An 18,282-nucleotide genomic window follows, 5' to 3' on the forward strand; every position below is an offset into this window, starting at 1 on the left:
GAGCATGTACATAAAGTGCAGCACAGATTCATCTCACGGCCTCACTACTGGGCATGTACATAAAGTGCAGCACAGATTCATCTCACTGCCTCACTACTGAGCATGTACATAAAGTGCAGCACAGATTCATCTCACTGCCTCACTACTGAGCGTGTACATAAAGTGCAGCACAGATTCATCTCACTGCCTCACTACTGAGCATGTACATAAAGTGCAGCACAGATTCATCTCACTACTGAGCGTGTATATAAAGTGCAGCACAGATTCATCTCACTGCCTCACTACTGAGCGTGTACATAAAGTGCAGCACAGATTCATCTCACTGCCTCACTACTGAGCGTGTACATAAAGTGCAGCACAGATTCATCTCACTACTGAGCGTGTACATAAAGTGCAGCACAGATTCATCTCACTGCCTCACTACTGAGCGTGTACATAAAGTGCAGCACAGATTCATCTCACTGCCTCACTACTGAGCGTGTACATAAAGTGCAGCACAGATTCATCTCACTGCCTCACTACTGAGCATGTACATAAAAGTGCAGCACAGATTCATCTCATCTAAAAGCCTAGATGAGTGATAGCGAACCTTTTAGAGACAGAGTGCCCAAACTGCAATCCAAAACCCACATATTTTTGGACGCATATGAAGGCACAGGAGCGTCCAGCCACCACTGTAAATTAAGAGACTATGGGTCTTCTTCATAGACTAGGGTCAAACGTTAAAATGTTTAGTCGTATATTTCCCTGCTCCTTTGTTGATATCTGTGCTTGAGTCACACACTATTTGTGTAATAAACTATCACATTGAAATAGACTTAAGAGTGTGTGGTGAATTACTCTGATACCGTGGATGCCCCATGCTTCACCAGCACCTCGATTCTACTACAGTGTGCACGCCAACCATATAACTGAGAGGTGGGTAGCAAGCGGGCTGAGGACAGGAGATTGGTGGCGGTGCTGAGGAAATGGCGAGCGAGTGCCCCCCTCTTGCACGCATGCCATAAGTTCGCAACCACTGGCCTAGATCCTTAGATCAGGAATAGAACAGATGTTTATAGGATATTTCTTAACTTTCCTAAATTCTTATGAAAACATTTACAGCACATTCTGCAATGAACTACTGTACCCAATTATTATATATTTTAGGAGTTGGAGTCTGTCCATTTTATACCAACTCCACCAAAATGGACATAGACTTCACAGTCCTGCGGGGAACACAATGCCACAAAGATTGAAAGAATAAGGATATGCTGTGTTCGATACGAGCTTTTCTGTACAAACTATCAATTGGAATTAAAAAAAGAGTATGTCATCAGTATTCCACCACAGATCAAGGCTACCAATCAGTGGTGGGTTACACAGATTAGCCTGGCTGCCAGGCACAGAGACATCTAGGCCTGTAGTAATAATCTCCTGCTATTAAAACAAACACTCATTATATTGAAATTACAACACACAGCCTAGTAAGTGACACATGCCTGGAATCAGGCTCTCATACTACACAGCAAAAACCTGCTGATAGATTGCTATTCATTTACAGTCCACTGGGAGCTTGGGGATAGGAGAAACTGCTATGACCCTATGAGCTCTCCTATGCACAGCAAACAAAGGGATTCTTGCTCTTTTTATCTAGCATTTGGGTATAACCTGCAGAAGCATGAAGGAGATTATATATGGTTAGAGAGCTAGGTGCCATGTTTCTGTCTCCCTGACTGTTTTCTCCGTCCTCCCCTCTCCATAGAGTATAAATGCGCTGTGTGACATGACACCTGCAGTCCGTTTGGTCTACAAATTTAAGCAGTTTTTCAGAGCTCACGAGGACTTCAGAAGGGGAAGAAGTGTATGATAAGTGGGGAGAGAAATGGATTTCTCTGATAAGATATTACAAAGTTTCTTACATTCACCTGTAACATTGAGTAATGCAAAGCTTGTGCAAAAGGACAGGTCCTGGGACATACAGAAGATTTCTTCACATACATCTCTGTTTTAATTGCCATTTAATAAAAAGTCAGAACAAATATAAAATGAGCAGGTTAGGAAAAGAGATGCTGATCACCTCAGCATCTATTACATGACCAAGATAGATTTTTATCTCCTGGAAATTAACAATAAGCGTTTTTATTTAACGACTGCAAGCAAAGATCTAAAACTGTGAGGAATGGATATAAGAAGTGTACTGAAAACTAACAGATTAGAAAATGAAAAACCCACCAGTGTTAGGTTTGTGGTAACATAAATTAATCACTAAGTACCATATGGGATTGCATGAACCTCTGCTCTTTTGACCGCTCTAGCCGGCCAACTAGGGGATTTGTGCCAACTGCTATTTTGAGAGCCTAATTGATACTATGTATAAATGTGGAACACCTACAAAAGCCATTTTAATCTCTGACTAGCAGGTGCAAGTAATAAATTACATTTTGTCCCAAGGTTTCTTGTCAGGTTCTAACAATGTATGGGTAAAAATTTTAGAATCAATATCAACATAAGTTTATGTTTTATATGAGTGGCAAAGAGAGCACGGTGGCATCTACTGTAGAAACAAAATTCACACACTGGGCACCAGGGCTGCGGAGTCAGTAAGCCTCAGACTCCTCAATTTCCATGACCTCGAAACACACATATCAGGAGAGTGGAGAGACCCTCTATTAGGAAGTGGAGTTTCCCTTATTCTTGTGTATGAGGCTGTCGGCCTGTGTCAGGTCAGCACCCTTTGGAGGCTGGATGACCAAATGCACATGGTGACATTTCAAGAAATCCTGACAACCTTATTTTGAGGGATTTACGATACAACACCTTACTTTGTATTACACACTCCTTCCCACTCTTATGTTCTACAAGAAGCCCATTATGTTGTTATCAGGTTTACATGATGCTCCCACCAACAAAAATAATTATGACCACTGGTGCCATTTTAAAGGGGTTTTCTCCTCACAAAAATTATGCTTAAAAGGAAATCCTTCAGCAGGTTTTTGAGAGCAGCATGATATAGGGGCAGAGACTCAAATTCCAGCGGTTTCACTTACGGGGCTACTTCTTACGCTTTTGATATCACGGTTTATTGGCTGCAGAACTACCAGTTGTTTGAATGCTGCACTTTGTATAACCCCACCCACCCCCACTGAGTGACAGCTTTTTGCCTATGCAGAGTGTACACAGAAATCTACCAATCAGTGTTGGGGACGGGACTATACAGAGATCATGAATATGGAGGATTCCCTCGTCAAAGCAACCAGCTAAACGTGCGTTGGTTCTTGCATGCTGTGGGGGTTTGTATTTACCATAATATGCTTTGTTGCATTAACTGCAGTTTTCTTCTAGTATCTCCTGATGTTTTATTGATCTATATAGAGATTTTATATATCTATATATATCTCTCTATATTTTTTTTTTTTTTTTTTTTTTAAGGCGGCAGTGTTCACACCGAGCAGTAACTGAGGCAGTGACCCAAGAAAGTCCAACATTAACAGCTTTATTCAACAACTCACGGGTAAACAGAAAAGTCCTCCGGTTCGCAGCCGGGTTAACATGAGTCTTTAAACAACGGTTGCCGTGGGCAACGGCCGCGCCAGGCCGCTCAGAGTCTGACAGGTGCAGAGCCTTCCCAGGCGAAGGTTCAGCTAGACACAGGCCCGCCAAGCTTTCCTGCTACGTTCCAACACAGAACAACCCTAATTCTTAATGCAGGGTTTTTTAACCCCTTCGCGACCTTGGGATTTTGCGTTTTTGCATTTTCGTTTTTTGCTCCCCTTGTTACCAGAGCCATAGTGTTTTTATTTTTTGGTCAATATGGCCATGTGAGGGCTTATTTTTTGCAGGACGAGTTGTACTTTTAAACGTGATGTAGCAAAAATGCTCCTGTACTATGAGCTCCGACCACTAGGTGGCGCTCATAGTAATTTTACATGACAACCACTGGGGTCTGCGAATGACCCAGGGTTGTCATGACCACCCATCGGTGACCCGCGATCATGAGACGGGGTCACTGATGGGCGGGGCTAATGCCGCACTTCCGGCGCGGCGATGTTAAATGCCGCTGTCAGAGATTGACAGCGGCATTTAACATGTTAACAGCCGTGAGTGAATCGCGATTCCACCCGCGGCTGTTGCGGGCACATGTCAGCTGTAATAATCAGCAGGCTCAGCGCCGGAGCCCCCACTGGACCGGGCCAGTAAGGGGTTAAAGGACCTGTGGCAAGAGCCACTGGAAAACCCGGGTTGGAGGGAGGAGGCCGCCCCACTGCCTTCCTGTAGCCTCCTCCAAGAAATGAAGGCCCTGCCAGGTTTTACTAGTCTGCCTTAGCCAGATAGCCTGACCAGGTCAATGCTCACCTTCATTCCCGCATTGCAGCCGCAGCTGTGTCTGTGACTGCAATGCACTCCAATGGATTTAATAGGTCTCTGTACACATTCTGGGGGATATATAATGTCCCTCGTATATGATCCCAGTCACTGCCTCACAATAAATAAAAAAATAAATTATACATACATACATACATACATACATATACACACAAGGAATCGGCTGATTACTTTACTGGACTTCTGACTTTTCAGCTGTGCAATATATTTGAGTATTTGTTTACATCACTTCGAGAAATTATGCAATTTATGATTTGCTTTACTTTATCCCCACATGATGTATTTTATGTAGAACTTTTGTGCAGTTTTTATCGTTTAACTTTTTACTGTGTCTAGTCTTGATTTTATGTATTAATAAATGTATTAAATTGTTTTTGCCATTTGTGGGTTGCATGTCATTTTTATAGGTTTCATTACTCCCTCAGGGCATACAACCATGTTACTACATCTGACTATATTTAAAGCGTAACCGTCATTTTTATTTCATAAGTCACATGTAAATAAGCAACTTTGTAATATGTCTTTTCAGAAAAAATTGCTGCTTTCTCTGCCAAAATTTATCAGTCATTACTCATTATCAAAATTCTCAGTTCTGAGGTAAAATGTGTATTCAGTGAAGACAGACTGTCCCATTACTGAGATAGAATCTTATCAGTAGCACCTGCCATCTATGTAGATAGGAGAGGGAAAAGCTTTGCCAATGGCACCCGCCATCTCAGTCTGTCTTCATTGACTACAGATTTTACCTCAGAATTGAGAATTTTGATCAATTCTGGCAGAGAAAGAAGCAAATTTCCCTGATAAGATATATTACAAAGTTGCTTATTTTCATGTGTCCTATTGATTTATGCCATAAAAATTAAAATGACGGTTATGCTTTAATTGTTCCATCAGGAATACCATTTTTCAGGGATTCAGAAGGAACCCATAGTGTTCGGGAGTGTGTTTCTGAACCTATGGACAGCCCCTAACCTGATCTGAAACAAGTTCTAAAACTGCCGAGCAAAGCACTATGTAGAAAAGTTAACATCCAAGCTGCTTATCCCCAGTACACTGCTGTAATGGCCAGAGGAAAAACATCCAGGCCCTGTCCTACATACACAGAACATACATGCCAAGGATTCCTAGCATACGTTTCTGGTAATTTCATGCTCACATTTCACACAAACTGATCCTATCTCCACATGCATTGTTTTATATTACACATCGCTACAAGAGCTTATATATTTTATAAACTGAATTTCTAATACTACTTTTGAGTTAAAGAAAACTGGTCATGGTTTGCGAAATTGCAACCAGATATGTTTTGTTCGCTCTGAAAAGCTGTGATATTTCAGGGAAGACTATTCGAAAAGCTGTTGTTTGGGAACTCTAGGAAGAGCAGAGACGAGTCTGATGACATCTGCGGATGGCTTCTCCCCATGTGCACACACAGGATAGAGCTGTCAACCAAATGGAGCGGGGCGGGGAGAACCCAGCTGAAGGTTCTCTGGACTAGTCAGGTGTTTCCCGGTCTTTGGTCAGACTAAACATACCTGGCTGTACCCAGATTGGGAGTAAATCAGAAGTCAAGGTTTGGGATTAATCTTTTACTTTTAAGTTACTGACCAGGCACGTTTGCTTTTTTTGTGCATGCGGTTTAAAAAAACTAATTTGTAATTTTATCTTAATATTTCTTTTTATATTGAACTAACATATTCCGCAGCGCTTTACACACATAATCATCGCTGTCCCCATCGGGGCTCACAATCTAGATTCCCTAGGTCTTTGGAGCGTGGGAGGAAACCGGAGAACCTGGAGGAAACCCACGTAAACACTTGCTTGGATAAGGATAAATTAAAACATTTTTTGCATCTTTTTATTGTGATACGTGGGGCTTATTTTTACATTTTTTTTTTTTTTTTAAATTCCCCCTTCCAATGCAGGCCATAAACTTGACAGCTTTTCATACCAACATGTATGGAAGTTCACACCTTTAGATTTGTGTATATAAGAGTTATATATTTTATAACGAGCTACAAAAACCAAGTGAGGTTGCTTTTCATCCAAGGGAGGGGGCTCACTCACAAATTTTGCCTAAGATATCTGCCAGAAATAATGAATGGTATCTAACCATCCTCAGAAAGCAACTTCTCCCAACAATCCAGGAGCAATTCGGTGATGAACAGAATGTTTATTCCAGCTTGATGGAGCAACAAGTCACAATGCAAAAGAGATAATAGACATTTTCAATTCATAGATGGTAAACACCCCAGATCTAAATCCCATTAAGAACCTGTGGTCAGTCCTCCAAAAGGGAAGGACAAACAAAAACACAAACTTGTCTAATCAGTGCTTGGAGATTATCAAAGAATGGGTTGTCATCAGTCAGGATTTGGCCCAGAGCCTGATATTCTGCATGGCTAGGTGAACTGGAGAAATCTTGAAAAATAAGGGTCAACACTGTAAATATTGAATCTTTAAATGTTAAAAAAAAAACAACTTCTGAAATGCTTAAAATTATACTTTAGCAACCATAGAATGATCTTTAGCAAACTTTGTGAAAACCAAAATATGTATCAGTCTCAAAACTTTTGGCCACAACTGTATGCATGTATGGTTCCATTACACTCTTTGGGTCAATAAAATGGGCAACGCATGAATAAAAAAAACAAAAACAAAAAAACGGCCGTGTAAAGGTAGCCGAAGCCAGCCAGTCTGCGCCAGGCCGGGCACAGGCATTAGAAGATGTCTTTGTTAGTGGACAATATAGTGCAGAATGGAAAGTTATTATTTCTGTCAAATGTGAGACAGACTCCAAATGCACACGTGGGCCTAACCTACACAGTGCATTGTGGAAGGTTCTACAGAAAGAATTTTTGGGCTACGTTCACACCCCTTTATATGTTTTCACAGTCTGGAACATGGTTCAAACCACCTTTTTGTGGCCATGCGTGTAAACATGGTAGCACTGAGCACCAGCCATCCTTTAATAGCTGCAATGATTAACCAAACTTCATGTACCGCAGCAAAGCAACTTCCTTTCCTAATGGAAACAGGATGCTAATCAAACTGTACTATCAATTCTGTCTACAGCAGCATTATCTTCAGTTTCCAGAACTAATCAGCATAGTGCATCCACTACAACACTGCATCAAAACCCCTCTGTAAGGGGATACGAGCTGTAAAAAGAGCTCTTTTCGCAACGTGAATCCATATTTTCTGCCAGACAAAAAAAATCACTCCAAAATGTGTCTTATGATAAAACGTAATATAGCAGAGAAAAACAGTTCTCTATGGATTCCCTGTAGGAAATGCAGTCATTTCCACAAATGGACCCCTCATACACTAGTGACCTGACAACTAGTCACAACTTCCATCGTCAATTTCTGCCTGTATCAGAATTTTTGCAGTAAAAATTACAGCCTCCACAATCAATGTCAATGGGGTCCATCTGTATGACATTTTAACAGTGGGTTGATATAGATGTGAACAGTCACATTTTTTTGTATAATATATAGGCCCTCTAAGACAGATTTTCATTTAAAGCAGTGAGTAAGAAGCTGCACCCTGTTAATCCAGCAGAGCTCCTGCAGCAAGGTCTATGATAGATAGCATTACAGAGATTGTGCACCACGGCATGCAAACAAGCGATGCAACACCAGGGACATCATTGTCGCACCATGACACAGTAAAAGGGGGTAAACAGTTAAGGGGAATCTGTCAGCAGGCTTTTGCTATTTAATCTGAGAGGAGCATGAGGGAGGGGCAGAAAGCCTGATTCCAGCGAGGTGTCACTTACTGGACTGTGTGCCGTTTCAATACAATCAGTGTTTTATAAACCGGAGATTATCACTGCAGACTGATTCCCCAATACAGACGTTCACGCCAGTCTTTATGAGATGATGTGCTGGGGTCAGACATTCCCAATGACGTATGCCTCATCATGAATCAGGAGCAGCAGACGAGTGGCGTATACTTCAGTGTGCGCTTCACCACAAATCCTACTCCAGTCACTGCTTGAGTAATATTTGTGGCATAACTAATGCATCATGCCCTCCCCCCCCTCCCTCCCACACTCGGAGCTAGGTGAAAGTGGTGTGAGCCTGTCAAAAGTCACAAAATTTTTATCGCAGTTTTATTTTTTCCCCGACTTTTCTAAGCTTTTTATGCCATTCTGGTGTAAAAGACTTGACGTATCAGACCATAGATGTTGTGTGCAACCCAGCCCCCACAACTGACTGCCAGCTTGATGACAATGTACAGTGTACATAGGAAGCTGCCAATCAGGTAGGTGTGTGTGTGTGTGGCGGGGTTATACACAGTTCATGCATTCTGACCACTACTACATCTACAAGAGAAAACAGTGATTCTATCAAAACTGCATCAAGAACCCCAATAAGTGATACATTAATGGAATCAGGCTCTCTGCTCCTACATCATGCGGTTCTCAGTTTCCATACCAAAAACCTGCTGCAAAGATTTCCTTTTAAATGGTGGACTATTGGTAATAAAGCAATTTTTCCCTTTTAAGCCATTTTCCCGAGTGTTGAAATGCTGCGTTTTTATCCCCCACATGCATCCGTAAGCATCCACACAAAAACGCACAGCAATCTGCTTTGCTTACTGCCCTTTGTTGTTTTTCTGATGCATTTTACTTTAGACGCAGTTTTGGTGCAAAGTTGATACAACATTGTTTAAAGCTTTTCTTTCGTGCAGAAATGCTGCAATTATGGACTTGCTAAACTGCAATTGTAATTTTACATGTCTGTTTTTCAAGCTCCTCATAAAAATGTAGGATGAATAAATACATAAAAAAGGCGATGTTCCGTAGTGCCTGTAAATGTCTAGTGGGCATGAGTTTTCAAGAAATCACATCCACGTTGGTACAACTGTGAAACATCGCAAATTTTCCGCACCCAAAAAAAAAAAAAAAGGGCTGCGACTTCTAACTTTTGTTCAAAATTTAAATGAAAATAAAAATGGATTCAAAGGAATAGGAATTATTAAGGAAGAACTTCTAATTCTCCTTCCTGCTCCTGCTGGATCCACTGCTAGCTTTCGATCAAAAAATGGCTTTTAAAAAACAGCAGTTGAGTTTTTCTAGAGAAAAAAAAGGCTACAGAGGAGACAAGGCAACATAATCCTCTCTAAATCTCCCATAACGTGAGATGGCTAGGCATACGACAAGAGGATATGTGTTAGAATTTTCACAACTTAAGGCATTGTCTGGATAAGATTGTTAACCTACAAAAACTTTGGAAGTTGCTGGAAAAAAAAAGAATAGAAATGTCATCTGGTCCATTAGCTGCAGCATTCCTTGCTGTCACATGTACTTGGTTATTGACTAAACAAAGGATAATCCATACAATGTTTGCCTTCTCATCCTAGCTGAGCAGGAAGTAATAATGGTCATGTGCTGATGCAGCGTTATTAACTCTTTAATGCGTTCTACCAGCTTATTTCACAGCTTATGCACACTGCTTTTCCTTTTAGCTTTCTTAAAAAAGGACGTCCAAGCCATTTACTTAAAGGGAACCTGCCAATAAGATACTTCCTAAAACTGCAGTACGCAGGAGGGGCTACGTCAGCACATTAAATCCTATTGTCGCCATGTGGTGCTGTGTTATGCAGAAGTTCGTGTTTTATGCACATGCAAATTAGGGCTTGCAAGTGCGTTGGTGGGCTAATTGGTGCACTTGCAGACAGTCCACAACCCCTCTTTGCTTCTTCCAATTGGAGCCAACTTCCACTTCCTGATTGACAGCAGGTGTGATGCCATGCAGCAGAGCATGTCAATCAAGAAGCAGGGGATAGCAACGGCAGAGAGAAAAATAAAGGGGAGCAGAGCATTGCATGTACACCAATATACCCACTAGTCCACTTGCAAGCCTGATCGGCATGTGAATAAACCACATTTCAGAGCAACAGACCACAAACATGGCAATGGAATAGGCTTCCTTGGAAATTAATTACCCGGCCAAATTAGGCAATACCTATGGATTCCTCGGGAAATTCTTACTGACAGGTTCCCTTTTAAGTGTAACTGTAGCTTCAGGTGAATGTGCAGCAGAATGTGTGTCTGCCTTTAGATCTTCCCTCCTCTATACATAGAATATTATAAGCTGCAACTCATCTCATCACGGAATACAGATTTTCTAGCTTCTACCCAATTGAGATTAAACTCCTTCCTCACATGCCACGTACTATTACGTCATATGTCTGGTTCCTGACTTTCAAGCAGGCTCAGAAGCTGGGCCTGTATTATTTCTTGGCACCTAATAACTGGTATTTAAAGATCATTAGCCTTTAACAGCAGCCAGTGTAGTTGAGCTCCATGTGGTGCCGTTAACTCCTTAACTGCTGCTGTCAATCTCTGACATTTATAGCATGCAGCCACGGGGGGAGTACCATTCCAAGTGTCCCTCCCTGACTACCAAACCCAGATTCCTCTGATAAGACATTTTACAAACATTTCATATTTTCATGTATACTACTGCTTTTGGAAATAAAAAATAAAATGACAGTTACTCTTTAAGGGAATCTGTCAGCACAATTCCACTCCCCCCCCCCCCCCCCCAAACTATTTATATGCACGTGGAGCTATTTCAAAGACAAGTCCAGCAATACCCTTACATGATCAGAGGTTATGCTTTTACAAAAGGATATAAATACTCCTCTTCGCATTTTTGAGGAGTATTTTTAGTCAAGGGGGAGTTTATAATTTGTACTAACCCAAATATTGTAAATGCATAGACATACCTAGTGTTTTTAAGGGAGTTGTTCCGGCCTCTAGCAAGTCTGTTCAAGTTACTGAGAAATCACTGTTTGAATTGATATGCAAATGAGGCTGAAGAAGAATCTGAAGCCTCTGTCACTCCAGCTCTACTCCCTACCCAGCCCTGGTTCCTACTGCTCCACTGAAGGAGCTTTTGCCTGAAGTCACACAGCATACAGGCTGTCAATCAAGTAGGAGGCGGCGGCACTGAGTGGGAAATCGAGCTGGAGTCACAGAGGCTTTGGATCTACCATAGTTCTTCAGCCACATTTGCATATCAATTCAAACACTAATTTCTCAGTAAGGGAGGAACCATCAGCCATATAAAAGTATTGCATAAACAGTTTAGGGAGTTAAATCCTGCTGAGAGATTCCCTTTATATACATGCAATTTGGGCTAAAAATAAAAAATAAAACAAATAATAGACTACATTGTTGGGTTTGGTGTCTCATATTCCTCTTGACAATACTCCATAGATTCTCTATGGGGTTAAGGTCAGGCGAGTTTGCTGGCAAATCAAGCACAGTGATACTGTTGATTTTAAACCAGGTATTGGTACTTTTGGCAGTGTGGACAGGTGCCAAGTCCTGCTGGAGAATGAAATTTCCATCTCCAAAAAGCTTGTCGGCAGAGGGAAGCATGAAGTGCTCTAAAATTTCCTGGTAGATGGCTGCGCTGACTTTCGTCTTGATAAAACACAGTGGACCTACACCAGCAGATGACATGGCTCCCCAAACCATCACTGATTGTGGAAACTTCACACTAGACCTCAAGCAGCTTGGATTGTGGCCTCTCCACTCTTCCTCCAGACTCTGGGACCTTGATTTCCAAATGAAATACAAAATTTACTTTCATCAGAAAACAACACCTTGGACCACTGAGCAACAGCCCAGGTCTTTTTCTCTTTGGCCCCGGTAAGACGCTTCTGGCGTTGTCTATTGGTCATGAGTGGCCTGACACAAGGAATGCGACACTTGTAGCCCATGTCCTGGATACGTCTGTGTGTGGTGGCTCTTGAAGCAATGACTCCAGCAGCAGTCCACTCCTTGTGAATCTCCCACAAATTTTTGAATGGCCTTTTCTTAACAATCATTTCCAGGCTGCAGTTATCCCGGTTGCTTGTGCACCTTTTTCTACTACACTTTTTCTTTCCACTTTCCATTAATATGCTTGGATACAGCATTCTTTGAACAGCCAGCTTCTTTAGCAATGACATTTTGTGACTTGCCCTCCTTGTGTCAATGACTGTCTTCTGGACATCTGTCAAGTCCGGAATCTTCCACATGATTGTGGAGCCTACTGAAACAGACTAAAGCCCCCGTCTCACATAGCGATATCGCTGCTGAGTCACGGTTTTGGTGACTCACCAGCGACCTCACCAGCGATGTCGCTGTGTGTGACACTTTGCAACGATCAGGCCCCTGCTGTGAGGTCGCTGATCATTGCAAAGTGTCCTGGACCATTTTTTGGTCGTTGGCCTCCCGCTGGCCAGCACACATCGCTGTGTGTGACCAGCGGGACCAACGATCTGGCTGGTAACTATGGTGAACATCGGGTTACTAGGGGCACGCGCGCACTTAGTAACCCGCTGTTTACCATGGATACCACTCTGCTACGGTGCGCGGAGGCTCCCGCGCACCGTAGCAGAGTGGTATCCATGGTAAACAGCGGGTTACTAGGGGCACACGCGCACTTAGTAACCCGATGTTTACCATAGTTACCAGCCTGCTCCTGCTTGCAGCAGGCTGGTAACGGGAGCAGGACATCGTGGAACGATTCTTTCCACGATATCGCTGCTCCCCTGATCGCTGGTGAGCCTGCCTGTTTGACAGCTCACCAGCGATGTATTAGCGATGCAGCAACGATCCCTGACAGGTCGTATCGTTGTCGGGATCGCTGCTGCATCGCTTAGTGTGACGGGGCCCTAAGGGACCTTTTTAAACGCATCGGAAGCCTTTGCAGGTGTTTTTTTGCTAATTATTCTAATTTACTGAGAAAATGACTTTTGTGTTTTCATTGGCTGTAAGCCATAGTCATCAACATTAACAGAAATAAACACTTGAAATAGATCACTCTGTTTGTAATGACTCTATATAATATATGAGTTTCACTTTTTGTATTGAAGAACTGAAATAAATTAACTTTTTGATGATATTCGAATTTCGCGAGAAACAATTGTATCTCTTCCCAAGCTAATAAGCAGATTCATGGACAGTTGAAATTTAAAAACTCTGATTTGGTCAAAAATCAGCTTAGAAATGAGAGAAGAACAAGTTCACTGACAGATTCCCTGTTAACTCATTCTGCAATATATGTACAGTATTACATAGAGATTGTAAAGGATGAAAAAAAATCATTTAAAAAAGGGGTTATGCAATATTGGAAACCCCTGCTTAAAGGGGTTGTCCACTACTATTTAAAATATGCCAAAGTGTTTTTATGATGAAAGCAGCTTCTTTGTAACTACCTCCCTCTGCGTTTTTCTGCCTGTGAGCGGCGCGATCACTGGTCGCTCACAGGCATCACGTGACCCCCGGCTGCAGCCGGCTCTGACATCCGCTAATGTCACGACAAGTGCTGGCAGCAGCCGGGGGTCATGATCTTCCTGGTTCCACGGTGGATGGTGGGTTGTGGGCTCTCCCTCTCCCCATTCACTGGGAAAGCGCGTCACCGCGGGGACCCCAGCGCCGAGTCACGCCTCAATAGACGGGGGTCACATGATGCCTGTGAGTGGCCAGTGATAGCGCCGCTCACAGGCAGATTGAGGTAATTATGAAGAAGTTGCTTTTCATCATAAAAACGCTTTGGCATATTTTAAATAGTAGTGGACAACCCCTTTAATCACTGCAGTGCCCTATAAACAAATAAAAACAAGTGATACCCACCTGACGCACCTACACCGTTCCTTACATGTTGGTGATATTCTTGGCCGGTCACATGACAACAATTTTATGCGAACCACCAAGAATAGTGCCGACATCACAGGAAAACGGGTGTTGGAGGTGAAGATCAACTGTTTTCATGTTATATGGGGCACTGAAATGATTAAGCAGGAGTTGCCCTTTAACCCCTTGACGACCGCCAATACGCATAAAACCGGTGGCCGCTAAGGGATGGGCCGTATTCCCTCATCAGGAAAAGTAATAGCCCCACTACCCCAGAGTCGTAAAATCTCCAGGATTTGTGGTAACAGGGGTAGCTGAGACCCTGGAGAACACGATCGGGGCCAGTTTTTACAGTCCCCGATCACGCGACTATTTTTATTCAATGAATAACGGTCATCACATTAAAAAAAAATGTAATCTGGTTTAAAAATCATTTCTCTCTCCTCTGATATGGTTTTAGATGTGATAGGAGAGAGAAATGGTGTACCCCACGGTACCTTAGTACAGGAGCCACAATCCCCTGGCCCTCCTTTCTTCTGAAGTAAAATGGCTGAGATATGCCTGCACCCAGCAACCGCAGGAATTTTTCTTATTGTTTGCTGACTTTTGATCACTGTGATAGGGTTCGGGCTTAGGGTTTTTTTTTTTAAGAAAAAAAAAATCACGACAATATGATGACATATTCAATATGACGACCTAATGTCAAATTCTGTGTAGTACCTGTGGGTTCAAAATGCTCACTGTTATAGCTAAAATCCTTGAGGCATGTAGTTTCCAAAATGGGGTCACTTGTGGGGGATTTCCTCAGTGTGCATGTGCGGGGAATAGAGCGTCATATAACATGCGCAGTAAAGCTGCGAACTACACAGCCTCACTGCGCACGCTCGGGAACATAGCGCATGCGCAGTGAAGCTGGTAATCACACAGCCTCACTGCGCACGCTTGGGAACATAGCGCATGCGCAGTGAAGCTTGTAATCACACAGCCTCACTGCGCACGCTCGGGAACATAGCGCATGCGCAGTGAAGCTGGTAATCACACAGCCTCACTGCGCACGCTCGGGAACATAGCGCATGCGCAGTGAAGCTGGTAATCACACAGCCTCACTGCGCACGTGCGGGGAATAGAGCGTCATAGCGCATGTGCAGTGAACTACACAGCCGCACTGCGCAGACATGGGACCAGCGGCCTGACATGTACAAATTTGCATGTGCCCCACAATAATAGCGCTTGCCGGGAGCAATATTCCAATGCATGGACAGCGCCAGCAGTGACTGAATGTGAGGGTCACACCCCCCTATGACTGAACAAGCAGGTATGATAAAGTATATCAAAGATTATAAAATCATTATAACACCACCAATTTTAAATGAAAAAAAGCTGGTTAGTGATGCACATTGCATCACTAACAACGCTATGGGGGCAGTGTAGATAGTAGCTAGGACGTGACAGGTTCCCTTTAACGACGCACAATGATGCAGAAGATACATTCATAATGGCCTGAAGTGAAGAGTGTGGTTTTTAAAGCTAATTTCTTCCCCTTTTGAATACCTAAATGGCATGTCTGGAGAAGCTACTGAAAGGATTACCACTATCCTCCCACTTCCTGCTGAATGGGAGAGCTTTTGTAAATTAGGCCTTAAAATGGTTTGCTTATGTAAATGACTTCTAGACACAGGAGTTAGGAAAAGTAAACGGAAGACCATAGCTGCACTTCTGCAGAACACCTTACCACTTCCTGCAGCATCACAACTCGCTGTGAAATCTACGGGTGAATATACATGTGTATGTGCATTTAAATCTACTTGTATCCGATATGAAGAATAATATCCATGCTTTACATGAGGGCAGGCGATATGCTGTAAGCTGGATATTGACCATCATCCTTTAAACACAGCTGGATAATGTAAACCTGCTGACTAGCTGTGGATTTGTAACTTCCTTTTGGTTGTCATCTGCAGCTACAAAGAACGCTATACTGTACACTGTTAGAGGGAGCGCTGGGAAAGGTTTCCTGGAAAGATATTAATGTAGCATTTCTACAGAGGTCTGATATCCATCTGTAGTCACCATCCACTTCTCTGTGACCTGCACTGCAAGCAGCAGCTCAGCCTGCCCACCTCCGACCAGAACATACCGGCAGACACTAACACCAGCTCCCAGTATACACAAGTTTTGTTTTCTGGGTTTTTTTTTTGTCATTTTAAAACCCATTTACATACAGAGGGGGGAAAAAAAAGCACTAAATTCAGAAATTTACAACAGCAGCACACATTTTATGTGCAGGAAAGACTTCCACAGCAGATTTTACGATATGAAATGTTTTGTAAAGTATGGAGGTAAAATCTGCAAACAAATCAGCAACAAAATCTGGATATAACATGTGGATTTTGCTAGGGATTTGTCCAAGATTTGCTGAAAATATATTAAAATAACCTCCATCCCGTTCATCAACATCCAATTACTCTGTCATTTCTCTACATCTCATATATTCTCATTCTTAAACCAAACACATACAATGTACTCATCCATCTCTCTGGCCACTGCATCCCTTTATTGCTAGGTATCATAAATGTCTTTCTTTACAACTTCGCATATGGCCAGTACCCAGAGCAGATCACCCTGTAGATGGCGTTTATAATTTAATGGACGTTGTCATATCAGGAGCAGGGATTTTGTCTCATGTACACTGTCTACCTTGTAACAGAAATCCATAAATTAAGGGGCCAATTCATCAAAGCTTTTACACCACAAAAAACTTTGTTGTGCATAAAGTTTGTGGAGTTGCGCGAAAAAATCTGTGACTTGGTATTTTCACACCACTTTGGATCAACTCAATCGAAATGGACAAAGCCAGAGCGTAGTCCCATACACTTGTCCAATTCATGAAAAGTGGCGACTTTTTTTGGGCAGAAATGCTATTCTAATCACTGGATGGAGTAGAATTTTGCATGTGTCATACGTCACTCAGAAAAGGCGCTGAATTCATTAAGTGGTGTGTGCCCTTTAATGAATTTGGCGCCTCTTCCACTTCATCAAGACTGGCATATCATGAGCATGCGCTCACTAAATGTTTGGTTTCTTGAGTAGTGTTTAACAGTTGTTTATTCTTTTTTATAGGAATACCTATGTGCTACCTGGCTTGAAATACAAGTAAAGACAGTATTTATTTGCTTTTTTATAGAGACCAGCAGGTTCCAGCATTGCCACAGTTATAGAAGGTTTCTCATACCTAATAAGCATTAACCATACAGTGATGACCAGCACAGTAAACAGAACAGCTCAATAGCATGCCATGTAATGGGCTCTATTAGGAACTTGGTTGTATATAAGAAGAGAGAAGAAATGAGAGGAGCGAGCAGAGAGAAATATATAGGGCTTTACCAGTTATCACCACCGCTCCGTCTGTGTGCAGAATGAAGGCCTGTGCTTCAACCATGCTTCTTAAGAGTTTGTGTCTTCCTACACTTGAACCTAATGGGAGAAAAAAAGAACGCAAGTTTTGAAGGCATACAAGACTGTAGTATTGGATAGTTTGGGGTTTGTTTGTTTTTTTGTAAGGACAAACAGACAAAAACACAAACCATCATAATCGATGTTACACCATTATCATTACAGTATGCTTGTAGCGACTCATAAGTCACATAGTACCAGTGCAAAATCCAGGCTGTTGTAAGTTGTGGCAAAGTAGGAGAATGAGGCGGGGGAAGCCTTGGACTAGTCATCAGAGTCGCATCATTCCTCACCGGCTTTAAAAACTATGTATTCTCTGAAACAGCATGTCCAGTGTCTGATTCAAGCTACGCATGGGTCGGTCGGCATGAATCTGCTGTGAGGTTCCCTTTAAATATAATTTTCACTAAGCACGGAGCACACTATTTCTACTATGAGACATGCCAGTTCTATGTAACAATCTATAGAGGGGTAAAGGTCCATGATAAAGCTGCACACAGGTATTTACAGTGCTGCAGCTCAAGTTTCAATTGGGTTACACATAATACCCTTCCCTCCTGATATTTGGCACATGAAAATTTAATGAAATTTCCACATGTTCCGAAATAACAGCTATGGGAGGGGTCATGTGACAAGGTAGCCGGGTATAGGAAAGGCTGGGTATAGGACCTGGCATTTTCTGCTTCAGTTTCTGTGTTATTGATGGCAATAGTGCAATCTCCCTATCATTTGCCTTTTTGTCTGAAAAGCAACACTACAAATAAGAACCTTTGTTATGCCTCCTTGACTTTCTAGCCCACTTCTCCCCCCTTCTCCATGGA

The 18,282-nt window shown here is 42.4% G+C and overlaps 1 protein-coding gene across 2 annotated transcripts in view; it reads right to left on the minus strand.

The window, feature by feature from the left end:
* AFF4 (ALF transcription elongation factor 4) overlaps positions 1–18,282 on the minus strand; it is a 96,624-nt gene that overhangs the window by 54,355 nt on the left and 23,987 nt on the right. For both annotated transcript variants that reach the window (XM_073651240.1, XM_073651239.1), the window contains exon 2: positions 17,393–17,482. The gene's annotated coding sequence lies outside the window, so the exon portion shown is untranslated. The remainder of the gene's footprint in view (positions 1–17,392; positions 17,483–18,282) is intronic.

This window comes from Phyllobates terribilis, unplaced genomic scaffold (genome assembly GCF_046119375.1).
Source record: "Phyllobates terribilis strain yellow unplaced genomic scaffold, ASM4611937v1 Scaffold_11__3_contigs__length_659146591, whole genome shotgun sequence".
Classification (NCBI taxonomy): domain Eukaryota; kingdom Metazoa; phylum Chordata; class Amphibia; order Anura; family Dendrobatidae; genus Phyllobates; species Phyllobates terribilis.